The following is a 5,755-nucleotide window of genomic DNA, read 5'->3' as shown; positions in this document are numbered from 1 at the left end:
TAATAGTTTGGATAGTCAAAATAATTACTTTTGAAAATAGATAATAGTTTTGAATTATTTATTCAATTTCAAACACTTTTCATTATCATAGTTTTGTCAAATTCTCAATACGCAAAAATAATTTTAATAAACATAGTTTTTAATTGAAAATAACAAAATAGTTAATAGTTTGGATAGTCAAAATAATTACTTTTGAAAACATAAAAGAGTTTTGAGTTATTTATTCAATTTCAAACACTTTTCATTATCATAGTTTTGTCAAATTCTCAAATATGCAAAAAGAATTTTAACAAACATAGTTTTTCATTGAAAATAACAAAATAGTTAATAGTTTGGATAGTCAAAATAATTAATTTTGAAAATAGAAAATAGTTTTGAATTATTTATTCAATTTCAAACACTTTTCATTTTTATAGTTTTGTCAAATTCTCAAATATGCAAAAATAATTTTAATAAACATAGTTTTTAATTGAAAATAACAAAATAGTTAATAGTTTGGATAGTCAAAATAATTAATTTTGAAAATAGAAAATAGTTTTGAATTATTTATTCAATTTCAAACACTTTTCATTTTCATAGTTTTGTCAAATTCTCAAATATTCAAAAAGAATTTTTAATAAACATAGTTTTTAGTTGAAAATAACAAAATAGATAATAGTTTGGATAGTCAAAATAATTAATTTTGAAAATAGAAAAAATTGAAACTATATGAGAATTTATAGAGAAAATTCAACCTAAATTCAAAGTGACCTCACTTTGAATTGAGGTTGAATTTTCTCCATAATTTCGAATATAGTTTCAATTTTCAAATTTACAATGAGTTTAGGCCCGTAAGCGTGCTTTAGAGAGGAGCTCGATGGAGATGCTGCGACGGGGCTTATAAACTAGTGTTAGTCCCCCTCGCTGGGTGAGGTGGGACTAAACTTATCGTGCAGCCAGCGGAGGGGCTTTAGTCCCGGGTGGAGCCACGACCCGGGACTAAAGGGTGTCTTTAGTCCCGGCTCGAGCCTCGACCGGGGACTAAAGGCCCGTGCTTCCCGCCTTTTGGTCTGCCGAAAAAGGGCCTTTAGTCCCGGGTCGTGGCTCCACCCGGGACTAAAGGGTGTCTTTAGTCCCGGTTCGAGCCCCGAACCGGGACTAAATATCCACCTATATAAGCGGGAGTTAGAAAATTTCCAACCCAAATCGCATTTCGTTCTCTCCTTCTTCCTCGTTCTCCTGCCCGGCGTGGCACACCGACGAACTCGACGACGCCGTCAGGCTGCCCGCCGTCCTCCTCGCCGCCGCCTGCCGTCCTCCTCGCCATCGCCGCCGTCCTCCTCGCCGCCGCCTGTCGTCCTCCTCGCCGTCGTCGACGCCTCCGGCCGGTAAGCCCCCCGCCCCCTCCTCCCCAACACTCCGGCCGGTAGAAGAAAAGAAGAAAAAGGAGAAGAAAAGAAGAAAAAGGGAAGAAAAGAAGAAAAAGGAGAAGAAAAGAAGAAAAAGGAGAAGAAAGGAAGAAAAAGGAGAAGAAAGGAAGAAAAAGAAAAAGATTTTTTTGTCATTTAATTCCTATTGTTATTAGGTTTGTGCTAGATTATTAGGGTTAGTAATATTTAGAATTAGGTTAGGGTTACAAGAAGAAGAAAGATGAACAAAAATAAGAAAATAAGATTATGAAAAAGGAAAATAAGAAGAGGAGGAGAAGAAAAGAAGAAAAAGGAGAATAAGAAGAGGAGGATAGGAGAAGAAGAGGAAAAATAGAAGAAGAGAAGAAGTAGAAGAAGAGAAGTTGAAGAAGAAGCGGAGAACAAAATAAGAAAGAAGAAGAAGAAGAAGAAGAAGAAGAAGAAGACATTTCTACGTATATAGATGCTTAATTTGTGTTTCTTAGATTATTTCTTAATTTTGCTATTGTATATGCTTAAGTGTTAATAGTTTAATTTTGCTATTGTATATGCTTGAGTGTTAATAGTTTATTTTTAGCAAGAAAATTAATAGAACTAGTTTATTTTTTAGTTCATTTTACGATGCCTATCCCGCATCCTCGTCGTCGACTCGGCGGAGGACACCTGCTTGATCAGAGGGGCCATGTCCGGGACTGGGCTCCGCCCGGCTGGTATTGGGAGGTGCTACCTTCCGGGGGGCGTAGGTTGGTGAGGAGCCTGCCCGTTGTTGACCCAATCCTTGTTTGGTGGTGGTCGCGTGGGCCAGTGACGGTGCCGAGGCTTCCGGACACCGCGGAGGTGGTACGTCACCGTGTCAGCGAGGAGGATGAGCACGTCCGTCGCTACATGGTTGCGTTGGAGGGCAGGTTCGAGCATACCTGGCAGGTTCTTCGGGGATCTCACTGGAGCTATGATCCTGTGATGGTTCCTTCTCTTTGGGTGTCCACCGCCCGCGACGATACCCGTCGGGCGCTACGGTTCTAGCTGTATCAGTGATGCTATATGTATGATAGTATTCGAGGAGTATTAGTGATAATATTCGACGATGTACGGACAAAAGAGATGATGTAGTTTTGCTTATAATTGAATGCATGCTAATTTGAATACTACTTTATTTTACGATTTGGTTTTGCTTATTGAATGCTCAAATTGGAAAAGTACTCCTACTTTGAATACTATGCAAAAATCTAGGAGTCCCGGGTGGAGCCACGACCCGGGACTAAAGTTGTTTTGGAACGGAGTTCCTGATAGAATAATTCTTTTTTGGTACAAAGTTCAACAAAGTCCTTTGACACTAGACAATGTGACATATAGAAGGGTAGATGAGATCAGGAAAAATAGGATCATTTTCTACACATCTAGAATGTCGCCATTTTGTTAAATCCTTAAAGGTTAAGAGAATCTATTAGACATATTTTAGAGTTTAGGTTCTAGCCAAGACCCGAGACTAAAGGTCCTCCCATATAAGACGACACTTCGAAGTTTCCAATCCCTCTTATATAGTTTGTTAGTTTATTAGTTAATCAAATGTCCGTTTTTTGCAGAATATGGATCCACATATCAGGAACCTCGAAGAGGAAGAACTTCTCGAAGATATAATCAATGACGGCCCCGACGTTGAACTAGCTGAATCTCCGTCGTCATATCTAAACCCCTCCGGATATGGAATGGAGGTCGACCGACACGAAGATGAAGCCGATGGGGCAGGAGATAGGTCCAATGACGGAGAAGGTGATAGCTCCACTGATGGAGAAGCCGGTGGAGAAATAATAAAGTCTGGCGAGGTATACATATGAAGTTCGACAATCACTTGTAATATGTGAAAAATATTGGAGATAGCTCTATATTGTATACATATACATTCATTTGACGAATGTTTCTCCCTCTTAGGCCTCCACATCGAGCAAAGCTACGAAACGAGGCCCGACTAGAAAGTTGGATGCACGGACGCATTACACCTTTGAGGTGATATTGCCTACGGGCGAACCCAAGCTTCCTAAGAATGCTGCTGACACATTCAAGAAGCAATGCGGAGTTCTCGTTAGGGATCACGTCCCGATCAGCGTTCGGGAGTGGAACAAGGGCAAAGGGGCAGCCGATAGTGACTATGTCGCCGAAAGGTACAAAGATAATCTTTGGAATGATCTCATGTCACATATCAACCTGCCAGAATGTGAGAATGAAGACGCCGCAAAAAAACTGAGGGCCAAAGTCAAGCAGTGGACTCTAAAGAAGATGGCCGAACTGTTTCGTAGCTGGAAGAAGAAGCTATGGAAAAACTATCTGAAGACAAAGAAAGTGCCAGTATTCGAGGGGTATCTAGCCAAGTAGGCGAATCACTCGAAGGCATTTCAAGAGTACAAGGAGTCAGAAGATGCCCAGGCATTATCAGAAAAGAACAAGATAAATGTCGACAAGAAGAAATATCACCACAAGCTGGGGCCAGGGGGCTATGAGACTGCCATCCCAAAGTGGGATAAGAAAGAGCAAGATCTGCTAGCTAAAGGCATCATACCTGAACCACTCTGTGATGAGTGGGAATTGAGAGCAAGAAATTGGTTCCTTGCGCATGGTGGTTCGTACGACGAAGAAACAGGGGACCTCATCTGCAGTGACGGTCTTAGGATACCCAGGGAGAATTGGAAAAAGATAGTGAAAGAAATTAAGGAGGGAAAAAGAAAGTTCACTGCAGATAGAGAGAAAGATTTGCTCACACTGGTCCTCGGCAATGACGAACATGGAGGACGAACGCGAGGCTTCGGTCCTTCTTACCCGTGGTGGCTTGGGTTTGCCAGAGACCAAGACACTTACAGAAGCCGAGCGAGAGCAAAGAAGCGGCACCAGGATGAGGAGAATGACAAGTTCAACCAGTTGCTTGCCAGGATTAACGAGCAACAGAAGCAGATTGATGAGCTTAGAGGAGTAGCGCGCCAGGAAGATCCTGCACTTGATATTACCGGCGCCCCATCTAAGCGGAAAAGCAGCGTGGCTGAATCTGAGGCCCCGCCCGACGATGCACGAAGAATGATAGAGGGCGGTCCCGGCTACCCCGTGGATGGAATCAAGGAGTCAACATCATGTGAACTCCATCAGAAATTCAAGAACATATCCATGAAGGTGGTCGTCGGACAAGCTTTACCTTCTGGCCCTGATGCACGCTGGCATGGCCATGAGATTCCAGCTGGCTTTGCTAAAGTCGGGATGGATGAAATCATGGCGGGGTTTCATGATATGGAGCTCGACATAGCTGGACCCGAAGATGAGAGGACACTCGGAGAAGTATTGGGTGGAGTCATCCTATGGGACAAGAACTACATCAAGCTTCCAGGCTCGGCCCCAAGGACAACACCGCCTCCGAGTCTTCACAGGTCACCTACACCTCCATCACCTCCAAGCCCTCCACATGACATCGGCCAGCACAACACAAGTCCATCTCGATCACCGCCGCTGGACTTGGTTCGTCCGTCTCCGCCGCCGCCCGCTGCGGATACTAAGCGGAAGCGTGCCAACAAGAACGCTCCGCCGATGATTTCTAAGCGACGGAGCCCCCCAAAGCGCAAACTGTCGCCCCTCCCAAAGGTACCTCATGCTAATCTTCCTATCAGACCTTATGATCGTACCCCCGAGGAAAACGCCAGGATAGCAAAGGAACATCATTATGCGCAGATGAAAAAGAAGGAACCCGAGCCCTGCCCGGAATACACCGAGAAGCAAATAGCATATGCAAAATACTTCACGACCCTTCCATCACAGTATGACTTACACCATAAGCCTGATGACTATACACGCACATTGCAGAAGGAAGTGAAAAAGAGCAGATCACGTGCAAGTGCAAGTGGGAGCAAATCAAGTTCAACTACAAGCAAAAAAAGATCAGACGTTCCTCAGCTTGGACAACAGGCCAAACAGTCGATCCCACCCCTCAGGGTGTTACCCGAGAATGTCCCCCCTGTGGTGCAGGGGCAAGATTTGGAATTAGCAAAGAAGTGGGCGAATGAATGGGGTATCCCGGTTGAAGACATGCTGGCTTCCCAAGACGAGAGGTTACCCAAGGCTGTGGTAGCCCCTAAGCTACAGTTTGTCATGGGAACGCCTTTGGTCAGCAAAGATGATCTCCCAACAAATATGCGTTACTTGCATACATGGTACTTAAGTGAATCAAAGAATGGGAGAACGATGATCGTGGTGAGTGTCCCACGGGAGTACTACGGCCGCCCCGAAGAAATCCATATCGACTTTGATGAACTCTTCCAGATGTACAATGCCGACGCCCTCGACAAATCGCTTATGAGTTGCTATTGTCTGTAAGTTTTTCAATTCGTTGTCTA

The sequence above is a fragment of the Hordeum vulgare genome, chromosome 4H (assembly GCF_904849725.1).
Source record: "Hordeum vulgare subsp. vulgare chromosome 4H, MorexV3_pseudomolecules_assembly, whole genome shotgun sequence".
In the NCBI taxonomy this organism is placed as follows: Eukaryota; Viridiplantae; Streptophyta; class Magnoliopsida; order Poales; family Poaceae; genus Hordeum; species Hordeum vulgare.
The sequence above is the reverse complement of the archived record's forward strand: the minus strand, read 5'-3'. Positions refer to the sequence as shown.